The following is a 25,532-nucleotide window of genomic DNA, read 5'->3' as shown; positions in this document are numbered from 1 at the left end:
TATCTTATGTTTGCGCTGAAATGAAAAACTATTCACATACTAAATGCACACATAAGATACAAGTGGTTTGTTAGCATCAAAACAGGGATCGGACCTAACAAGCCAACATTCTCTCACTTTTTGAAGATGAAAAATACCCAAGAGAAAAATGGGTACAACCTGAAAAGGCTCCCCCTAAGAACATGCATAATGTAAAAATAAAATTAATAGCTCAAAGATATTCATGAAAGAATACATAACAAATAAAATTATGCATTTAATTTTGCGTAATAGCACACGATCAGATATTTGTCCCCATGTTATTTGCCCTAAGAGAAATCCTTTTCAGTCATTATCATTTTTGCTCATAAACATTCTCCCCCTCTTGGCATCAGTAAAAATGGCTAAGCTAAGTATAAAATAATTTTATCATTTAAAACATAGTTAGCAAAGAGAACTCCGCCTTTTTAAAAATGATATATTTTTTTTTATAAAACTCTCTCCTTTTTAGTATAGATTGTAGGCATAAAAATAATTGTTTGAAAGATATAGCAATGAAGCACCTAAAAGCAGTATGACTGGTCATAAAAAGGTTAAAAAACACATGACAAACAAGATCAGGCCAAGATTATCCACAAAACCATGAAAATTTAAACATACCATAAGACCCATGAAATATTTGAGTTCAACACACACGACATATAATAGAAAATGTGGGTTTGAGCATAAAAGCAATCTAACTAGTTCATATGCATTTCATATATGATCCATGAACCAGTTATACAACATAAAATATATATATATATATATATATATATATATAAGCAATATAATTTGAGGACATAAAATTTCAATATAATACAAGCACAGTCATGAAAAACATTTCAGCACACAAGCAAGACATAAAATATATTTAATATAAGTTCAATTCTTTCTTTTAAATATATATATGCTTGTATTATATTGAAATTTTATGTCCTCAAATTATATTGTTTATATATATATATATATATATATATTTTATGTTGTATAACTGGTTCATGGATCATATATGAAATGCATATGTATATATATATATAATATAAATAAGTATGTATAAAAAAATATATGTCCCATTATAATATTTGATAAATGCTAGGGATGATACAAATGTTTGTTGAAAAAGAAACTTTAAATAAAGTTGAAGCAAGCAAAATTTTTATTGTTTAGCATTTAAGCATAAAGCGTTTTAACAAATACCCAAAAAAATAGCCATATGGATCTTGAAGATAGGCAATTTAAATGAAAGATCATATGGAAAATTTTGAAAACTTTTGTGGCCAAGCAACATATTTAATTAAAAAGAAAAGTTCAATATAAACATCACATTTAACCACATGCCACAATAAATGCAGAACAGATCTAAGCCTACAATGTTGGTGAGGATAACCAGATGGACAATTAATTTTAGAGGCTCCCCATATTAATTTGACTTCATGCTTAGATATTATGGATAACACATGCACCAAAAAATGCAAACATTAAGTTATGTGCAGTGTTCGTGCATACCAGAAACAATCCACATCAATGATGATTCAATAAATATAGGATATGATGTTCAGGGCACCTGAAAAGCCTCGGACTCAAAAAGTAGAAACGATAGAGGATGTGAGTTCATGGGGAAGGTGATTAAAATCCTTATCTCAAGGATGAGGCTTATGCTCCCCGGTATATTCTCAAGCAAACATAAGTGCATTAACGCTTAAGGATAGATTTCATTTAAGCACATTCAACACATGTTCATTCTTCAAAATATTACTTTGCATGAAATGGATTATAGACGTTAGGCTCGTGTTCATTTCCCTTAGAGTGGGGCTTAAACTCTCCCTACATATTTTCCTGCACGCATACTTGTAATCAAGTTCAAGGATATTAGTCATTTAAAAGCATTCCCCATATGTTCATCTTTTCCAAAGGATTTTAGCATGCAGCTAATATTAATCATTCAGCACACAACATGACATATTGCATTTTAGTTTAAAACATGATAGCCAATTAAGGCTACACTTCAAAGGTAATGAAAAATGGGTTCAAAATATGAATAACACAACTCAAAATACTTAATAAGTGTGTGCAAGAAGAAAAACTCCCCATGAGTCATGCAATTCCTTGGTCTATGGACCATTATCAAGGCATAGGACATTTAATTAAAGGGATGATATTCTACCATTTGGGTCCTGAGTGAAAGTACATAACCAAAGATTTGGACCAAATGGTTTCCACGAACTAAGTTAACCTAGGACAAAAGATGTGGATATGATGAAGAGCATCCTAGGAGAGTTCAAATAATTTTGATTGCACATGTTTTTCAATTTAGCCCAAAGCATATAGGATTCAACATGTACTGGCCTATTGAATTACTTTGCATGCATTTTCAATTAAGGATGAAAAATTTATATATATATATATATATATATATATATATTATGAATCACTCATCCTTTCAAAAATATTTTAGTGTGCATTAAGCACCTATTTTAATACATGGTTTCATTTTTGGGAAAAGTTTTATTGAAATTTCGGTAGCATGTCATTTGTAAATTGAACATTTGCCCATTTTAACCATGTACTGAAACCTAATAGATTCAAGCAAGTAGTTTAAAATAATATGCATCATGCAAATACAATTTAGATTGAGCATGCAAGAACCTATAATATCTACCAGCATGCAATTCACATAACTGCATCAGCATGCGGGAGGCATTCGGTACACGCATGCACATTAGTAGAGCGGGCAAAATGATTTCTCTATTAAATGAAATTGTCATGAAAGTTAAGGTGTTATCCCAAGAGGGTGAATTGGGTTTATAAAAATTCATTTAAGTGTTTTTACCGATTTTTAGCTTTTTATATATTTAAACAAACACACAAGAATGACTTAATTTTAAATTAACCACAATCCAAACACAAACCAAATACCAATCACAAACCACCAATAAATAATAAACCAATCATTCAATGCTTAATCAATTTGTGAAAACTTGCAGCACTTTCTTATTTTAGCTTGTAGCCCTATATGAATGATTTTTAAGCGATTCTTTTAATCAAGATTTCCGCAAGCGGTTAATCAATGTACTCCCTTAAAGGTTTCTACAAAATATTAACCAACATACTTTCTTAGATTAAAAGGTCTTCTCAATCTCAGATTTTCAGCAACCCTGCAATTTAAAACACAATTTGTATATATGCTAAAATTTAAATAGAAAAGGGTAGAGAGAGTGAGACTGAGATTTTTTATGAGGTTCGGTTTATCCCCAGCCTACATCCTCACCTTAGGCAAGAGCACCTAAGGATTCCACTAACTTTTCCTTTTCGAGTAGAAAAACCGATTACAATCTTCCTTTAGGGTAACCCCCTCTCCAAGCAATACCCCATGCTTGGTTACAGCGATCCAAATACCTGAACTGTCAAGAAACAAGAAACAAGAAAAAAAATTTATTTTGTACAAAGAATGCTCTCAGATAGAGTTGGTTTGTACAATTGAAATCACTATATACTTCAATAGCAAATATCAAAAGAAATAATATTGAAGCTCAAGAACAATATCACTGAAATACTTCTCTAAATGGAAGTCACCAGTTCAGATTGTAGTGCTCAGAGAAGAGTGATTCAGAAGCTTAAAATTTCAGTGGTTCTCGGATTTTAAGAATGAGAGCAAGAGTGCTTTGAGAGAGCAAGAGAGTTTTTCAACTTGAGAGCAAATTTTCAATTGTTTGGTGTATGTTTGTTTCATGGAAACATGTATGTATAGGCTCATAAAGCTTAGTTCGTGTTGCCCATGTTTACTTGGAGTATTTCCCAAGTTTTTACGAAATTTAGGGCACAAGAAACTTAATTTTAAATTTTAAAACTTTTAGAAAATATAGTCATTAACAGTGTTCAGGTGCTTGACGTCTCGGGGTCAGTCGCTTGAAGTTTTTTAAAACTAAAATTTTTTAACTGAAAATAGGGTCAAGCACCTGAGGTGACAAGGGTCAGTCACCTGAGGTTACACTGCCCCTTTAGAAATTCATTAGGAAAATCGTTAGGCACCTAAACTTATTCTTCAGTTGCCTAAGGAAATTCTTCAGGCACTTGAGCTTACACTTCATCATCTGAACAGACAAATTTTCTATTTTTTAGCTTATTTTTCAAAACCACTTGGCTCTCTTGCTTTGTTACTTTATAAAAACATTTTTTCAAGATTTTAAAATAAGGTCTCTAAGTACAAGACAAAGCCTAAAGAGCTTCAAACCATTTCACATGATATTTGAATATGAAGTACTTGCAAAAATTCATCCTAGAGCCTTAAACACTTTAAACTTTGAAGTCATCATATGAATAATGCTTTGAATCCTCTTAGACTTTGAGCTTGAGTCAACTTTAGGTTTCCACTTGCTTTGATAATTTTGAGTCCACTTGAGCTTCGTTTGCATTACTTTGAAGATGAGTATGACTTTATGGTCCTTGGTGATTTTGAACTCGCATTTCCATTGATATTTTGATTTTTGTCAATTAAGTATTCCTAAAATATCATCACTTAACAACACGTGTTAAGTCAACCTTCATTTGTTATCATCAAAATAAGATTGGAAAGCTATGTTAGGCCAACAATCTCCCCCTTTTTGATGAGGACAAATATGAGCAAAGATGAGAGATCTTTGAAAAAGGCCCCCTTACAATAACCATGCCTAATGAATTCAAGTATGAGAAAGTTCAAAAATAATTCATAATCAAAAAGTGCTCATATGCTTTTGTTAATTTTTCATGTTCATTCTAGCTTTTACTTCCCCTTGCTATATGCCAAGTTTTTATATGTTTTACATATTTGCCATATTCTTACTTTTCATTCACGTTTGCTCTCAAAATTTCTCCCCCTTTGACATCATGCAAAAAGAATTAAGGGGCATAGACGCAAAGTGATTTAGCATATTAAAAGCATAGTCATATTACAAAAAGTCACAAGTAATAGAGGGTACAAGCCAAACTAAAAATAAAAACAAACAAAGCAACATAAGACATAACCAATACATAGAAAGTGCTTAATACAACCCAAAATGACAAACTAAATCAATTATCATCATCATCATCTTCCTTTTCAGCTTCTTCCTTATCTCCTTCCTCCTCATTACCTTCATCTTCTTCTTCATCTCATATCTTTGATTCTTCATCATCACTCCAAGGAACAGAACTAGTGTTCATAGGATCAACACTGTGGGATGAGCTAGCCTGATATTTTTCAATACGAGTGAAGCGCTGATCGACTGAGGAAGATGTAGAGTGAAGTGAAGATACAACCTCTCGAAGGGATTCAAGTACGGATCTCATGTCTCTGTTGAAGGTGGAGAATTTATGATGAAAGGGAATGGACCATGAAGGTGTATCAGCAGGAGGTCCTTGGTTTTGAACTGGAGGAGGAGGAGGTACAAATGCTAGTGCTCTTTGAGGTCTTCCTCATTTCAAGAGCCAACCCTGATCGTGCTTTTCATAGGTCATTTGCTTAAGGTCTGTGGAGGTGAAAAGATCATATTGGGTATGCTTTATGAAGAATTCAGAAGGTATCGTTATATCAAGCTAAGCAAAGATAAGATTCAACACACCACCACAAGAGTGACATGAGTGGCTTCCAACTTGGCCCACATCCATTTCAAGATAAGGCTAGACAGATCAAGTTTCTTGCCTTTAAGTAAACACCATAAAATGAAGCAATCGACATATAAAAGATGATCATAAGATCTGGCCTTAGGTAGGATGTTGTTGGATATGGTTTTATGAAGTATTTGGGCCTGGAGGTTCAATTGCTTATACATGGGTGGATGGCCCAAATATATAGGTTCGTTAACCATTATTAGAGGCAAAAACTCTTCAGGAGTGAAGCCTTGCTCAAGAATCCATGATTGAGCAAAGGCGGGACATTCGAATTCTCCCGAGGTGATATGCAAAATAGGAGCTAGAATTCAAGGAGTTAAAACGATTTTCTTGCCTTTAAGCTTAGTAATACACTTTCACCAGAAATCATGTTGACATAAAAGATTTTGACAAGGTTGGGGTACATGCCTTTGGCTTGATAGAGAACAAATTTTTTCCAATCAATGTTTCTAAACATAGGCAGTATTTCAAGGAATTTGGAATCAAAAAATGGTGGTGTAAATCACATTACCAAATATAGGATCCATAGAACAGAGAGTAGAACGATAACAGAGCTTAGACTAGGGAGTGACTAGCCATTGCTCGATGTTGTTTTCGTCCCTCCTGGAAGAAAAACCTTGGCTTTTGGTGGTCTTGGTGCGAGGCATCATTGTATATTGGAGGAAACAAGCCAAGAGGATCCCTAGAAACCAAGTGAAAGAGTGTAGGAGAAGTATTTTGGAGCTTTGATTCGAAGGTTTTTGAGTGAGGAAGCAAGGAAGGTGAAAGGGTTGAACTTCGGGTGAGTGATGGAAGAGGAGCTAGTAGCCTGAATTTAGGGTTTCGTGCTTTAAAATATATAGATCCCACGACTTCAGGTGCTTGAAGATTTATAGAATTGGAATCTGAATAGGCAGTAGCACTTCAGTTCCTTAAGGTCTGTTGGCTAAGGCACTTGAACCTTTAGTCTACAGTGCTCAGTTGCCTAAGCTTCCAAGCTTAGTCGCCTAAAGTCTCTAATTTCTTAGTTTTCTTATTTTGCTCAATATGAAACCTACCTAAATCACTTCCCTGCTATGTAATAACCCACTTTCTCTTCTAATGGGTATAAACTTTCTTCTAAGAGAGGTTTTGTAAAGATATCCGCTCATTGGTCATTTGTGTTTATAAATTCAACCATGATGTGTTCTTTTTGAACATGATCTCTTAGAAAGTGGTGTCTTATACCAATATGTTTTGTTCTTGAGTGTTATATAGGATTTTTAGAGATGTTGATAGCACTAGTGTTATCACACTTAATTGGAATGGTGGAATATTCTAAATTGTAGTCCTTTAATTGTTGTTTCATGTATAAGGTTTGTGCACAACAACTCCCAGCTACTACATACTCAGCTTTGGCTGTGGATAAAGTTACGGAATTTTGTTTCTTAGAAAACCAAGTCACTAGAGATCATCCTATAAAATGACACGTCCCACTTGTGCTTTTTCTCTCTATCTTACACCCTACATAATCGGCATCCGAATAACTAATCATTTCAAATCCAGTGTCCTTAGGATACCTAAGTCCTAAATTGATTGTGCCTATCAAGTACCTTAAGATTCTTTAAACGGTTATTTGATGTGATTCTTTAGGTGCTGATCGCAAACGTGCACACATGCAAACACTAAACATTATATCGGGCCTACTAGCAGTCATGTATAACAAACTTCCAATCATGCCTTTCTAGTATTTCATATCTACCGGTTTCCCTTTTTCATCTTTTCCAAGGCTTATTAAAGTACTCATGGGAGTACCTATGGGTTTACTACTTTCCATATCAAATTTCTTAAGCATATCTTTTATATACTTGGATTGACTTATAAAAGTTCCATTTTTTGCTTGTTTGATTTGTAATCCGAGGAAGTAGTTCAACTCACCCATCATGCTCATTTCAAATTATTCTTGCATACATTTAGCAAACTCTTTACATAGATTATCATTAGTTGCACCAAAAATAATATCATCTACATAAATTTAGATTATTAGCATGTCATCTTTCTCAGATTTGATGAACAAGGTACTATCAATTTTACCTCTAAAAAATCCTTTATCTAGTAGGAATCCACTAAGTCTTTCACACCATGCCCTAGGGGCTTGTTTCAAACCATATAGGGCCTTAGTTAGTTTGTACACATAGTCAGGTTTTTATATGTCTTCAAAACTTGGTGGTTGTTCTACATAAACCTCTTCATTAATATAACCATTTAAAAATGTACTCTTCACATCCATTTGATATAATTTAAATTCTTTATGAGAGGCATATGCTAAAAGCATTCTAATTGCTTCCATTCTAGCCACAGGAGCAAATGTTTCATCATAATCTTTCCCTTCTTCTTGGTTATATCCTTTAGCTACAAGTCCAGCTTTATTTCTAACCACTATGCCATTTCATACTTTTTATTTCTAAGCACCCATTTAGTTCCAATGATTGAATGAATTTCCGGTTTGGGAACTAATGTCCATATATTACTTCTTTCAAATTGATTTAATTCTTTTTGCATTGCAATTATCCAAGAATCATCATTTAGAGCTTCTTTTACATTCTTTGGTTCATCTTAAGATAATAGAGCATAGTGATTGCGTAGATTTCTCAAAGAGGATCTTGTAGTTATACCTCTTGATGGTTCTCTTATTATTTGATCTTTTGGATGATTTCTTATATATTTCCATTCTTTTGGTAATTGAATATTTTCAACAGCATCATTATTTGACTTTTCTTCACTTTCTTCTTCTTTTGCTTCTACTATGTCTAAGTCTACTTGTTTTTGAGTAGTTTGTACTTATTCAATTTTTATTGGTTTATTGAATGGACTCTCTTCATCAAATGTTACATGAATTGATTCTACGATTGTAAGAGTTCTTTTATTGTATATTCTATAAGCTTTGCTTTTTAATGAATATCCTAGAAATATCCCTTCATCGGCTTCTGCATCAAATTTGCCTAAATCATCTTTATCATTTAATATATAGCATTTGCATGCAAAAGTATGGAAATAAGAGATGTTAGGCTTTCTACCTTTGCAAAGTTAATAGGGAGTTTTATTCAGATTTGTTCTTATTGAAACTCTATTTATTACATAGCATGTGGTGCTTGCTGCTTCAGCCCAAAAATATTTTGGTAGATTATGTCCATTTAACATTGTTCTTGCCATTTCTTGCAGTGTTCTATTCTTTCTTTCAACGACTTCATTTTTTTGTGGAGTTCTAGGTGCTAAAAAATTATGATTAATTCCATGTTTATTGCTAAAGTTATCCACATCTTTGTTGTTGAATTCTCTTCCTTGATCACTTCTTATGTTTGAAACATTATATCTTCTTTCATTTTGAAGTTTCTTGCATAGATTAATTAACATATTACAAGCTTCATCTTTCGAGGCTAAAAATTGACCAACCTGAGAGGTTCGGTTGACCCAAGTCAAGGTTTGGTCAACGACTTTTGTAAGTTCGGTCGAGTAGGGCAAATTTGAACTAAGGATATGGTCAACCATCTTATGGCAATTTTGAACCCTTCGTGGGTTTGATCGACCAAGGTCAAAGGTCGATTGACCATCTTTGAGGTTCGGTCAACCAAGGCTAATTTGAACTACAAGGTTTGGTCGACCAAGAAGTTGGGGTGTCGGAGGTCAATGGTTTGGTCGACTGAGGATGGTGCGTTCAAACCAGAACGGTCGACTGAGCAAAGTCAACATTTTGAATTTTGACCTATTTGGTCGATGAAGGAATTTATACTGTCAAGGATTCGGTCGATCGGGCTTTTAAATTAAGCCCAAAAAACAAATGTTGGTCGTCAGAAGTCTATTTTTGCCCTAAATTTGACCCTAAATTATTTCTAAGCCTTTTGTATAATTTTACTCTTGTAGGAAAAGGTTTTATGTGAAGTGTGTTGATCCCTAGGGTCTGTCTATGGTCATTCTGAGCATTTTATCCATATCATGTAAATGCATACATTATTACAGACCAGAGATATGAAAATTAAATACATTACAACTAAAATCTAAAATATCTTCTTCTTTTGCCCTTCATTTTCCATGGAATTCGCCAGTAATGTGTGAGCTTTATTGTTGGCCTTACAAGGCTTAACATCTTGTTAGAGGAACCTAACTTATTTGGTTAAGTGATGACATTTCAAGACTCAACTATGAGAAAATAAGGTCAAGTGTTCACAAGGATCCATTGAAAGCTTAAAATCCAAAGAAATATGATCAAAAGAAACTTAAAGGCATGGGTCCCAGATGATATATTAAAGTTTGAAGATTATAAGAGCATGGATATTAGAGAGAATGCTCAAAGTATATTAAAGCTTAAAGGCAAAGCAAGCATGAAGACTTAAGTGTTTAGAATGTCAAAGTCCTAGGAAGTCTTTATATAAGTACTTCATGTTTAAATATCTTATGAAATACTTTGAAGCTCTTTAGGACGCAATATAGACTTAGACACCAATTTTTGAAAACCCTGGAAAATGATTTTTAAAGTTATATTTGAGTTTTTCAAAAATCAAGGATATAAAGTTTTTAAAAAAAATTGAAAGTTTTGAAAAATGGACTGTCCGGCCAACTGATCAAAATTCCCAGTTGTCTGACCATTAATTTTTTTAAATTCCTGGACAGAAAAAATGGACTTAGTCGACTCGACAGTCGACCGACCCTATATAGAACAGGCCCAGTCGAGTGACTCAGTCAATTGACCTGTGGAGTTTTTAAAATTTGAATTTCAACGGGAAAATTCTAAAAATTAGTTTTTCAAATCTAAATGTTATAAATACTCGGGGGAGACTCCAAGCAATGTGGGAAACGAGGAATCTAACTCTAAAAAATCTATAAATACTCCTTTAACCCAATGAATTAAATCACCAAGCATACAATCAGCATTCAAGCATTCTACTTGCAATTTATTCTAAAGATCACTCTATCTCAAATCTTTGCACAACCAAATTGTTGAATTTATGAGTTGCTGATCCATCCTACCTCTGAGTTCTAAGTTGCTAATTTTCATCTAGAAGGAACTCAATGATAAATTCTCTTGAGCTTCATTTGTATTTCATATTGATATTTAATATTGAAGTACATAGTGTTTAAATTTGTACTAATCTGCTCTATTTGAGAGTGTTCTTGTACACAACTTTTGTTTCTTGTTTCTTGACGATTCCATGTTATTGGATCATTGATCGAGGGTGTGGCATCACTTGGAAAGGCACTGCTTTAGCCTGTTGAAGGAGTGATCAAGCATGGGGTATTGCTTGGAGTGGCATTGCTCTAGCCTACTTAAGGAGTGTTTGAGCATGGGGTATTGCTTATAAAGGTTTGCTCTACTCGGAAAGGAACGGTATAGTGGAATCCTTTGGTGGTATTGGCCAAGGGTAAGGACGTAGGCTAGGCATAAGCCAAACCTCGTAAAAACTCTTGTCTCTCTCTCTCTTTCCTTTACTCTTTAAATTCCAGCATATCTATAAACTAGGTGCATGTTTTAAATTTCATGATCGTAAATACTACGTAGTTTGGAAATTAAATAAACTAAAGTTTAATTGGCTTATGGGATTGTGGAAACCGAAAGGGAGTACGTTGGTTGATCAATAATTTGCGAAACCATAAAGGAGTGCGTTGAATGGTTAACACCCAAAGACTCTTTATCTAAAAAGTTTATTTAAAGTCCAAGATTTTGGAAACAGTGTTGATTGTGCAGCAAATTGAGAAATCAATTTCATTATTTAGAGAGCTTGAATCAAATTCATTAATACAAGGCTTTTTATCAGCAAGCATACATTCCAAATCTTTATCTTGAGTGTTGAATCTTGCAAAGTGTTCATATTCAAAATCTACCATTGAATCGATCTTGATAGTACTACTGTTCATATGTTACCCTTTGCTTGGTAAATTGATTGGTTGATTATGTTTTGTTTAATTGTATGGTTTTGGATTGAATAAAGAACTAAGTTTTTGTGTGATTGCTAAATCAACAAAAAGTTAAGAATTCATTCAAAGAATTAGAAGAAAATTTTAATAATCCAATTCACCCCCTCTTGGGACAACTCCTTAACTTTCAATTGGTATCAAAGTTAGGTTGCAGCAAATCCTAACTAGTAGCTACATAAAGATCTAGATGGCATACATAGGAGTAGCTCCCTTTGGAGAGGGTCAATCCTCAAATTGGCCTCCCATTTTTTGTGGTTTAAATTACACATTTTGGAAACAACGTACGAGAATCTATCTTCAAACAATGGATTGGAAGGCTTGCAAGGTTGTCACACATGGTGACTTAATTCCTACAAAACTTGTAGATGGAAAAAAAGCACCCAAAGAAGAAAAAGACATGATCGACAATGACCGTAAGATGTTACAAGTAAACCCAAGTGCTATGAATGCATTACATTGCGCTCTAGATATAAATGAGTTTAATGGGTCATGACTTGTAAATTAGCCAAAGAAATATGGGATAAACTAGAAGTAACTTATGAAGGTACTACGGATGTTAAAGATAGTATAATTGACATGCTCACAAGCGAATATGAGGCTTTCAAAATGAACCCGAATGAAACCATCACTAATATGTACACTAGGTTCACTCACATAATAAATTCTTTAAATGCCTTAAGAAAAACATACTCCACTTTGGAGATGATCTGGAAAATCCTTAGAAGACTTCCTTTTATATGGAAACCTAAAGCTATAACAATTATGGAAGGAAGAAATCTCAAAAAAAAAAATACATCCCTAGATGAACTCATGGGATCCCTTCTCACCCATGAGATGGCCATGAATGAAAGAAGTGGTAAATCTAAAGCTCAAGAATCTATAGCATTTAAAGCATCAAAAGTAAACTCTAGTGATGAAGATGAAGATGAAATGGATGAAAACGAGATAGCCTTCATATCCAAGAGACTTGCAAAAATTCTTAAGAAGAAGAAAAAATTTACTAGAAAATTTAGGAACTCAAAATCAAATGAGGAAGAAACTAATAAGAAAGAAACAAAGAAAGAACCACCTACGTGCTATAATTGCAAGAAAGTAGAAAACCTAAAGACGGATTGTCCAAAACTTAAGAAAGATTATAAAAAGAAAAAGAAAAATTCAATGAAGGCTACTACATGGGATAATCTAAGTTCTATTAGTTCTGATAACAAATCAAGTGACCAAGAGGTTGCTTATACTTGTTATATGGCTTGGGACGATGAGGAAAGCTCCTCATCCAAATCAATTAATGATTCCTGCAGTGAGCGATCTAATGAATCCGATGATGAAAGTATGCCTTCTTATGAAGAACTTCAAAATGAATTATTCAACGTTCATAAGATCTTAGTTAATGTGACTAAATGATACACATCATCGAAAACAAGAATAAAGGCGTTATGAAAGAGCTAGAATATCTAAAACTTGCTGAAAGAGAAAAGAATAAAAAATCAATAAACTAGAAAGTAAGAATGAAAAGGTGATAAAAGAACTAGAAGACCTGAGATCTCAAAGTCATAAGAAAGCCATATTTATTTCTAAATTAGAAAGTAAAACAAGCAAGGTGTCTCAAAACCAAGAAAAAGTGCAAGAAAAGGATAAAAATACTCAAGACATAGAAATCAATGATCTTAAAGGAAAAATTGAAGATCAAGCAAAAATAATTTACAATTTCTCTAAAGGAAAAGAAAACTTTGATAAAATGATAGGTGCACAAAGCATGTGTTTAAACAAAGAGGGCATAGGGTTCAATGAAGTGGAAAATACAAGGCATAAAAACCTTTATATGAGGTACTTCACAAAAGCATCCAAAGACTATACCATCACCTTTTCAAATGACTACACTCATACTATATGTTTCCAATGTAAGAAGAAGGGACATATAAAGTTTGAATGTTCATTAAAGAGGAAAGATGTGAATGTTAAACAAGTTTGGAAAGTAAAAGAAACAACTTATTATAAACCATCCGGACCCAAGAAAGTATGGGTACCAAGATGAAAGACTTATTCTTAAACCAATGACATTAAAGATATTTGGATTAGTTATTCCCCTTAGAAATTAAGAAAGCTACTTAATCCAAATCAAGGAAATTAAACTAGTTGAAATGAAAAATCTCAAAGAAAAGTTTAAGAGCTTATTGACAATTATATCATTGAAACAATTACAAATAAAATGACATTGTTGGCCAAAATCATAGGATGATTTGTACAAGACTTAACTGAGCAAGTATTAAGATTTTGAAAGCAATATGAATTTTAGGTATTTTTATGAAATCAAAAGAAAATAAAATCTAAAGCATGTTGAACTTATTACATGAGTATTTTGATATAATAAGAGAGCTTGATTTGATACATAGTAGAAAGGTTGTGCAAAGAAACAGATTTGAAAAGAAAACAAAGGTCAGTCGACTGACTATAATCTCAGTCGACAGACTAAACAAAACTTTGAAAAGAAAGAAAATGTCAGCTGACTGACCATAAGTCCAGTTGACTGACTGAAGAAAATAAATTTTAATAGATTTTAAATTTAATATGAGAGATATTCAAGAATAAGAGATATTTGAGCAACATGAGAACAATTTAAGCAAAAATGTAGCACAATGCACAAATGATGATAATATGCTCCATGCTTATATGATATGTTGTTATACTTACATGCTAAAATGCTAATATATATGATATCTTGATATTGCCAAAGAAATAACTCATATTAATGATTTATGGCTGACTATATTGAAAATTTGAGCATGATTATGAAGCATGAATCTTGGTATGCTATATGAGTATGAGATTAATTCATAATGGATCACATTATATATATCTTGCATGATTGGTTAATGGATAAAAATATCATGATAAAAATATAAGTTGGCTTATGGACCTTGGTATTGCAATCTAAATGAGAAATTTGTTTTTGTCCTTAGTACCTTCGCATAAGAATTCTTCCAGTTTAATTATTTTGTTAAATATAAAAAGAAGGGAGAAAGAGTTGAATTAAAAAAATTGTATAAGCAGTACATGATATGATATTAGCATTGGTATCTATGAAATATATTGGTATACTTGAGTATGATAAATGATACTTGAGCATGACAACACATTTGTATCCATGAGAATGTTTTGATATTGATATGATAATTTGTATTATTCTTGATATTGATATCCACGAACATTTATATAGAATAAATTAATATTTGAAACATGACATGATAAATTTAAAAGCTCAATTGGTATCACAATTTAAAAACACAATTGGTATCTTCCTGAATATATAAGTTTACAAATTCATGAATGGAAGTTTGAATTTATTGAATATAAAATACTTTATTCAGGGGGACATAGACTTGATATCATGATTTATGTTCATCATTGAAAATCATTCAAAATTTCTGTTTTAAGCCTTCACAAGATCTATACTTTTGCTTATGGTTGCTCGTTGCCTTAGTATTTATATGTTTTTCTTGATATCTTACTCTTTTTGATTGATGTCAAAAGGGGGAGAAGTTTCATGCAAAAATTGAACATGATATTGCATACCTAAGCATGAATATTGGCTCAATTATGAAAGTATTTGATCTTGAATGATGCTTATTGATAGACGAGCAAGATAGTAAATGAGTTTTTGAAATTGATCTTGATATTATTAAGTTTGTTAAGATGATGCTTATTGTAGGGGGGAGTCTTTTTTTAAGGCTCACTCAAATTTTTGCTCCTTATTTGTCATCATAAAAAAAGGAGAGATTGTTGGCCTTACAAGGTTTAACATCTTGTTTTGATGACAACAAACAAGAGGAACTTAACATATTTGGTTAAGAGATGACATTTCACGACTCAACTATGAGAAAGCAAGGTCAAGTGTTCACAAGGATCTATTGAAAGCTTAAAATCCAAAGAAATATGATCAAAAGAAGCTTCAAGACATGGATTCCAAGATGTTATATTAAAGCTTGAAGATTATGAGAGCATGGATATTAAAGAGAAAGCTCAAAGTATATTAAAGATTGAAGACAAAGCAAGCAGGAAGACTTAAGTGTTTAAAATGTCAAAATCTTAAGAAGTCTTTATGTAAGTACTTAATGTTTAAATATCTTATGAAATTCTTTGAAGCTTTTTAGAATGCAATAATGCAATATAGACTTAGAGACAAATTTTTGAAAACCCTGGAAATTGATTTTTAAAGTCCCATTTGAGTATTTCAAAAATCAAGGATTTAAAGTTTTAAAAAAATTGAAAGTTTTGAAAATGGACTGTCCAGCTGACTGACCAAAATTCCCAGTTGACTCATAATTAATTTTTTTAAATTCCTGGATAGACAGAATCGACTCAGTCGACTGACCCTATATAGAATAGGCCTAGTCGAGTGACCCTGTCTACTGACCTGTGGAGTTTTTAAAATTTGATCTTCAACGGGAAATTTCCAAATATTAGTTTTTCGAATCTAAATGTTATAAAAATTTGAGGGACACCCCAAGCAATGTGGGAAACAAGGAAACTCACTCTAAAAACTCTATAAATACTCCTTTAACCCAATTGTAAGTTTTATCGTGATCCTAAGAGGGGACTGAATTGGTATTTTTAAAATTTAATCCTTCGGTAAATATTCTAACACCAGTGTGTTCACAATCCTAAGGTCAATCTAGTGCAAGTAATGTAAATATATCAGAAATTAAATAAAGCAATTTAATTAACAGCACATGCAACAAAAAGTAGTAAAGTAAGAGTAACACACAGAAATGTTATCAAGGTTTGGTCAATTGCCTACGTCCCTGCCTTGGCTAACAAGCACAAGGATTACCACTATAATTGCTCACATAAACGGGTGGAGCGGAACCTATAACAAATTAGGTCAATTAGCACAGGGCTGACCTCAACCTTTAGAACTAATCCTTACCGGACTAGATTACCGCCCCCTCGGGCCATGCCTGGAAACACTCAGATTTTACTATCAGATGGAACAGAAATATTGCTTTCACGTAAAGCAAAAATGTACCCAAATACGCACATTCACATACACATCAATAGCATAGATATATTGTAAGCTCAGTGATGCAAGTTTTGTTCAATCAATACTCAATACAGTATAATTAGTATGATGCTCGAAAGTATTCAACACAAGCAATATCCTAGAATCTAATCAAGGTATTTCAATAACAAATCAATATTCCAAGTATACAAATCAGATAATCAAACTAGCTTAAGAATGCTTTCCTCAATGTAATGTGCACAATGCTAGTTTGAAAATGTTTGCTTGTTTAAAATATATTTGCACACCAAAACAAAGCTATTGGACACTTGCAACAAAATGCAAATATCCTAAGCTTCCTTGGAAAAATCCAACACAAGATTTACAATAGAAAAATTCGTGAGACAAACCTAAGCTAAGCTCCTAAAAAATAATATCTCAAACACACACACAAAAAGTTGGAGTATTAGCACCGAATAGCAATCACACTTACACAACAAGGACACTCACAATCTTAGATTTTATCAAAAGGATGCAAGTTTGAGAGTGTTTGGGAAAAGGGTGAATTTTCAAGAGAGAAGAATTTTTGGTTAATTACTTTTCTAATCAGTTCTCTAATCTTGCAAATGAATTGATATTTATAGTTAGGGGTAAAAATATAACCGTTTGGGATATAATGGGAATAATAAAAGAAGTCACAAATATTTAAATGCAATCAGCCCAAATTAACCCTATTTTACCGTGGTTAAAATAATCTTAACCTGCTGAGGTTCGGGTGGCTGAAACTAAGTTTGGTTACCCAACAAGACACATGTTAAAAAGATCTTTAAGTAAGTTAAGTCACCAGTATAAAGCTTCAGCAGCCCAAATCAAAGTCCGTAGCATTTGTTTGTGACTTCACGTGCCCAATCCAATGTTCGGTGGCCAGAACTCATGTGTTCGGTCGTCTGGGGTACTTTTTGAACTAAAAACATCGATCGCCCGAGTTGGTGAACTGTCCCTATCGAGGGGTTCGGGCACTCGGGGAAGATATGTGTATTTAAGGGTCGGTCACCCGAGAGCCTGTTCAACATTTTGACTTTGTCAACATTCGGGTGCCCGAGGAGTTTTGTACTCGAAGGGTTCAGTCGGCCAAGCTCTCTCAAGTTGCTTAGATTTGTTCATTTCAAGCACAGTTTCAACACACTTATTTATTATATGTTATGTGTGTGAGTGTTAGAACCTAGGGTCGTGCAATGGTCTTATTGAGCTTACAATATATCCTATATGCATGATGTGCAGGTAATATACATTCAAACCACAGCCTAGGTTACTATTACCGACCCATATTACAGACTTTAAATTTGCAATTACAAATTACAAGCCTTTAGGGTCTTCTTGTTTCTTCAAGTGTCCTTGGGATATTTATTTAAGCCTGCAAAAACACTTGACAACCATCAAATATCAGTATTTGTCATTTATCAAAATCAGATATGACCTATAAGGTCAACACCAATGAATTAAATCACTAAGCATACAATTAGCATCGTCGACGAGGCTAGTGGGTTCGTCGATGAGGCCTCTAAAAAATTGGCTCCAAACTTCAGTTTAACTTAGACTCTTTTAAAAACATTCTTCATGATATGAATGTGTCCTAAGGTCAATCTAAGGTATGAATTTGAACTTTTAGCTATATCATATAAAATATGAAATTACAATGAAATCTAAATACCCATTCCCATGACTCTTTTGAACTTGACGCTTGCATCTCCATTCTCCTACTCTTTTAGTTCCATGGATTATGCTTGGCTATATATTCTTTAATTCTCATAGATTCCATGACTTCCTCAACTTCCGTTCATGCTAAATAACATTCATATTCACACTCCCAATGCAAAGATCAAATACCAAGTGATTTGTCATTATCAAAACAGGATCGGACTCATAGAGTCAACAGTTATCTTCTTTGAGTGCAGCATCTCGTGCTAAGCTTGACTAAGCGCGTTGAGCCGCCGAGTCTCAAGTTGAAGAGATGGTTCTCCAAGTGTAGACAATGGAAATGGAGAACCAACAGCTGAAAGATAAGGTGTCCAACTGGGAAGCAGAGACCGAAGCCATTAAGATCTGGAAAGCACAGATGGAACAAATGATGTGCCAAAATCATCCAGATGATGCGGGTGGCTCCTTCTCTTTTAGTGTTAATGTTAGCTAGCATCCTGAGTTTCTTGATGTGGCTTCTTAGTTGTGTATGTGTTTGTGTGTCTATACATTCGTGTTAGAGAAGTCTCTTTGATATGTTATTGGTTGATTCAAACTCTTAAGACTATACTCGTAAGTAAAATAAGTAATGGAACTAGTCGTGCAACAAACAAGCCATTAGTTCCCATGTTTGAATTCTATGACCTAAAAACAAGTGAAAAATGGGGTTCTAGGTGACCAATACATGAAATTTGCTTATTTTTTTCACAAACTAGGTATCGCCACCATACTCGTAAGTAAAATAACTTATGGAAATGAACTTGCATCAAATGAGCAACGATCCCCAAGTTTGAACCATATGACCAAAAAAAACAAGTTAAAAGTAGGGTTCCCGCTACCCAAAACATGAAATATGTATGTTTTTGTTACAAACCAACTATCGCCATTGTACTCATATGTAAAATGACCCGCGCAAGTTGAACTTGTGCCAAACAAGCTAATGGTTCCCAAGTTTGAACCATATAGTCTGCGAACCAAACCAAAAATGGGGTGTAAGGTGCCCAAAACATGTACTATGATTATTCTTGTCATAAAGCAACTACCGCCACTATATTTTTAAGTAAAATGGCATATGAGAACGAAACATGCATCAAATGGTCCGAATATTGCCATGTTTGAGCCATATAACTTGCAAAACAAATCAAAAATCGGGATTCAAGGTGTCTAAAACATGCAATATAGATGTTTTTGCTACAACCCAACTACCATCACCATGATCATAAGTAAAATGACTTGTGGGAACTTGTCCTGCATCAAATTAGCCAATTGTTCCTAAGTTTAAACCACGGTACCTAAAACCAAGTCAAAAGTAAGGTTTAAGGTGCCCAAAATGTGAAACATGCATATTCTTTACACAAATTGACTATTGCTACCATACTCATAAGAAAAAAGATCCATAAGAGTTAAACCTGCCTCAAACAATGCAATGGTTCCCCAATTTGAGCCATTTGACCTACAAAATAAGTCAAAAATGGGGTTCAAGGTGCCCAAAACGTAAAATAAACTTTTTTTTTTCCGCAAACCAACTACTGCCACTGTAATCATAAGTAAAATAAACCTTGGGAACTTGTCGTGCTTCAAATTAGTCAACAACTCCCAAGTTTAAACCGCAGTACCTAAAAACAAGTCAAAAGTGTGGTTCGGGGTGCCCAAAATATGAAATATGCATATTTTTAACACAAACTGACTGCCGCCACCATATTGATAAGCAAAAAAGACTCATGGGAACTAAACCTACCTGAAATGATGCAACAGTTCCCCAATTTGAACCATAGGACTTAAAAAACAAGTCAAAAATGGGGTTCAAGGTGCTCAAAACATTTGCCACAAACCAACTACTGCCACCATAATTTTAAGTAAATTTACCTATGGGATTTAAACTAACATCAAATGAGCAATCAGTTCCCAAGTTTGAATGATATGACCTGAGAAACAAGTCCAATTAGGGCATATGAGGTCCAAACTAAGTTGGGTTAATCTTGGCACCTCCATCACATCAAACCGAATATACCAGATCTGATGGTGGCCAAAAACTCCTCCTCGAGAGCTTTTTGTCCACTTAGAAGCAAGATTATAATACAAACAAACTTAGTTATGATATGCAAACCGAGTCTGGTCACTCCTAACACGTCTGTGAGATTGAACTCGATGTTCTAGAACTAATGATGCCCATAAATTCCATGTTAATTGAAAATTATGCACTTAGAGGTAAAATTAGTACACTTAGTTGAATTTAACCACCCAAGTATCCAACTTGGGCATACGAGGTCCAAAATGAGTTGGGTTAATTCTGAAACATCTGTCACATTGAACTAGACGTACCGAATCTGACGGTGTCTAAAACATCCTCCCCGAGAGTCTTTTCCCCACTTAGAAGCAAAGTTATAATACAAAAGAACTTAGTAATTAAATTTAGTTAATTTTAAGCACTCAGGTGTTGAAGTCAGGCCTACGAGGTCCAAACCGAGTGTGGTTAGTCCTGACATGTCTGTCACATTGACTTGGACATGCTGGATCTAACAGTGTCCAAAAAATCCCACTTAGGAGCTTTTTCTCCACTTAGAAGTAAAGTTAGAATACAAACATGGTAACCTTAGTTCACAGTTTTGCACCCATGTGTCCAATTCAGGCCTACGAGGTCCAAACTGAATGCGGTTAGTCCCAACATGTCCATCACATTGACCTGCACATGCTAGAGCTGACAGTGCCTAAAAACACCTCCCAAGGAGCTTTTTGCCTACTTGGAAGTAAAATTAGAAACAAACTAGCTAACTTAGTAAACTTACTTATTTTTAAGCACTTATCTTACAATTTGGTCGTACGAGGTCTGAATCGAGTGGGGTGAATTTCGAGTGATCAAACTCAGTTATTTATAATTGCATCATTTTTTTATAGTATGTTTGAATGTACGATTATTTTGCTATCAAAACATTTTTAATTATAGTATATAGATATATGTTCAAACATTGTATACTAATGTCTTGTAGAATTATTATTTTTTAGGGTTTGTGGGTGTAACAACACCACGATGATGATTGACACTACAGTCGGGTCGGATGTGTGCAACTTTATTTTTGACTTTTCCTGTATTCTTTTTTATCTGAATAGAATTATCTTTTATTTTTTAATTTCAATTTGTATTTCTATACATGTATTTGAATTTTGATTAATTTGTTTTTTAATTTTGAATAATTTATGATTGATTTAGTAATTTTGGTTTAATTTTATGTAAGCTAAAATATAATTACAGGTTTTTACAAGAATTTTTTAAAAAAGAAAATTTAATTATTTCAAAGCATTAGTTATGGTATGAAAAATCGTTACTAATACCAGAAGGATGAAGTATTAGTGATGGTTTCTAAACCGTCACTAAAGGACTAAAAGTGTCATTATAGAATCAACATATTATGGGCTCAAATTTTTTACTAATATTATATTATTAGCGATGATTTTAGTAACCGTCACTAAAAGTTCAACATTAGTGACAGTTTATTGACTATCACTAATAGCATGGTATTGGTGACACTTAATAAAACCATCACTATTACTTGGGCTTTAGTGGCGAATTTGAGACATGAATATGTTGATTTTTTAGTGATGATCATAGGCTATTAGTGATGGTGTTAGCCTAATAAGGCCTTCACCTCTTGTTTTGATGGTAACAAATGAAGAAAAGGTTTGATGACATTGTGTATTCAAGTAATGATGTTTTCAGGCAACTTCAAAACCAGCAAAAGATCGAAAGATCACCAACAAGCTTAAAAGTACGTGATGTATCATGAAGTGATCAAAAAGGAAGCTCAAAGACATCTCAAGATGGAATGAACTTAAAGCTTCAAGATGACCATGAAGTTTTCAAAGAACAAGAAGTATTTAATTTGTTAGGAAATCTTCATGTAAGTACTTCAAAGGTAAAAATATCATTATGAATGAGATGAAGCTCCTTAGGGGACATAAATCGACTTAGAGACTTTATTTTAAAACCCTAGAAATTTTTTTTCAAAAGTAAGAAAGCAAGGAAACCAAATATCTTTGAGAAAGAAAGAAGGAAACTGAACTTTTACTGTCTAGGCAACCGAGGTGAAATCCTCAGGCGACTGAGGATTTTTTTTTTTTGAAGAAAATTAAAATAGGCAGTGTGTCTTTAGGCGCCTGACCCTGTAATTTCAGGCTCCTGAACTCATTTCAGGCGACCGAGGTTACACTTCAGGCAACCGAAGTACGGCAACGGGAAGACTATTTAAACTTATAATTTTCAAATCTAATTGACTTGCACCCCAATCCTTTTAGAAACTTGGAGGGTACTCCAAGTAAACTTGGGCAACACGAATGTGAATGTTTTTTAAGTCTATAAATACATGTTTTATGATCTTCACATACACACAAAGCATTGAATATTCTTTCAAGATCTCTTTCACTCAAAGATTCTTGCTATCTATTTTAAAGCTTTGAATTGCTGCAAAATTTTTGAGAAATCTTTGAGCTTTTACATCTTCTTTGAAGTATATGATTTAAATTCTTGATCCTAATCAAAGAGATGTAAACCGGTGATATTTACATTGAGTTTCTTACTTCATTCTTTTGATATTTTGAATTTGAAGTATATTAGTTTCTAAAGTGTACTAATCAGCTCTTTGTGTGAGCATTCTTTGTGCACATCTTTTGGTTGTATTTCTTGTAGATTGATGATTTTAAGGATTGTTTGGATCGTTGGTTAAGAAAGGGGATATTGCTTAGAGAGGTAGACTCTAGCCTATTTGAAGGATTGACCGAATAAGGATACATCGTTTGGAGAGGCGGGCTCTAGCCTATTGGAAGAGTGTTGTAAAAGTTTGTTCTGCTCATCAAAGGAATAGGTTTAGTAAATCCTTTGGTGGTTTTCCAAAGATGAGGATGTAGGCTGGGTATAAGCTGAACCTCGTAAAAATCTTCGTCTCACTCTCTTTTTCCCGTACTCTTTATTTTCAGTACATATTTAAATTGCATGGATGGTTTAAATTGAAAATCATATATACTACGTATATTTTGGAATCAAGTAAACTTAAAGTTTAATTTTGATTTGGGTTGCGGACACCGAAAGGAAGTACTTTGGTTAAGCCATATCTTGCGGAAACCATACGGGAGTACGTTACTTGGTTAACATCCCGAAGGTAAATTAACTAAGAGTTTATTTGAATTTTGAATATTGGGAAGAGTGTGGTTATTGTGTTGATTGGATTTCATATTACTCATCATATTAAAGAAGCAAATTCATTACTACAGGGCTTAATTCAAATTTATAACCAAAACTGACAACAAAAGCTGATAGTTGAATTTAATATATTGATATATTGTGGCTGAATGGTTTAAAGTTTGAATGTGTTTACATTCCAAAGAGTGTTGAATCTTGCATACTTCCATTAATCTAATAGTGCTGCAGTTAACATATACTTGGGAAATTAATTGGTTGTTTGGTTTGAATATTGTGCTTAACTGATTGGTTGTTTAATTGTGTTGTTGATTGGATAAAGGAAGCTAAGTTCTTGTGTGATTGACAAATTTAACAAAAAAGTCAAGAGTTAGTTAAAAGAAATAAAAGAAGGTTAAGGATTCTTAAAAGGAATTAAAAGAAATTTTTCTAATCCAATTCACCACCCCCCCCCCTCTTGGGACTACACCTTACTTTTCATATGGTTTTCTTCCGTCACTAATACTCTACTATTAGTAATGGTTTGTATAATTCATCACTAATAAGTATTTGTCACCATGGACATGGTGACTAAATTAAAATCGTCACTAAAACTAATGAAACCATGACTAATACTAATAGTGATGATTTTTTCATCATTAGTGATAGTTTGAAACCATCACTAATAAGCTTATTTATTGTGATGTGAGCATCTACACTCTTTGGAACCCATCTTAGGTAAGATTTTAGACATGCCTTTTATGCAAGAATACTTTCCCCATATTCTTTGTAGGTTTGATGACTTAGGTTGGGATAGATTTGTGACATATCAACCTAAAGGGGTGTATTAGAATTTAGTACATCTGTTCTATGCAAATTTAGGAAGGGAGGGCGACGAATATATACCACCCAAGTAATGTCCAAATCATTCACACTCACCCCCGCAATATTGCTGCAAGGTTCCATATTCGCAGTGGTGATTTTGAGTGTCCTAAAGTAGGACCCACTTGGATAATGGAACATGAATTCACTCTCCAAGCATTTCGCTGCTTGTTTCAGCTGAGCCTAACTATAATTTTGGGCATACTCATTCATATAAAAGTTTCACTATGGAAGCCAAAATTATACACCTAAGCATAACTTACAACATCCTTCCAAGGACCAAGTTTAGGGATTACGTGTCCTACTTGGATTGCTTTGTGACGTGGTGTCTGTATATTGGAAAATGGTAAGATCTATCCTCTCTCATTATAAAGTGGATGATACCTAAAGAAGAGACCCATAAAGTCATTCTTCCTTATGGAGGGCTCTCAACCTAGTTTTTGAATATATTGGTCTTGTGCACACTTCCACTTTATTTATTAAGATAAAAATATTAGATAGTATCTCATCAACCACCTTCAAAGTAATGGGATATGAGTTGGCTAGTCTACTTTGTTGGATCCCTAAATACTATCACCCTCCACGAGATAATGTGAATGTTCGCATGGAGGAGGACCATGAGTATGTATGTAGCGCCCCTGTCATGACCTGCTCAATTTCCACACCTTTTTTTAAAAAATAAAATAAAATCAATATCACATATCTCATAACCCAGCTCAACCAATCATAATCCACCTGGACCCGTGGGTACTAGGGATACATCATAACACAATCAGAAGCCTAAGCAGCAGGAAATATATATATATATATATATATATATTCACAATATTGTAAATACAAAACATCCATCATTTTACCATAAATACCAGAGCCACTACATTCACCGTATTTCCATATATATATATACATCTTCAAAAATAAAACCTAGAGACATTTCCCCAAAAATCTAACTATCCTTACAAAACTTACCCTTTAAAAAGGGCAGATACACAACACTAGTTCAGCAGGGCTTTTCCCGCTCTCCTATCTAGGGCTCTTGAAAAGTTTATAAGATTTAGGGGTGAGACACCTCTTAGTAAGGGAAATAAACTAATACTAATATGTGGCAACATGAGTATTCTGTATTCTACATATACCATACATAACATATTTTATCACTATTTTGTCAAATCTAGG

Source organism: Malania oleifera, chromosome 1 (genome assembly GCF_029873635.1).
Source record: "Malania oleifera isolate guangnan ecotype guangnan chromosome 1, ASM2987363v1, whole genome shotgun sequence".
NCBI classification, from domain to species: Eukaryota; Viridiplantae; Streptophyta; class Magnoliopsida; order Santalales; family Ximeniaceae; genus Malania; species Malania oleifera.
This window is presented reverse-complemented; position numbering follows the sequence as displayed.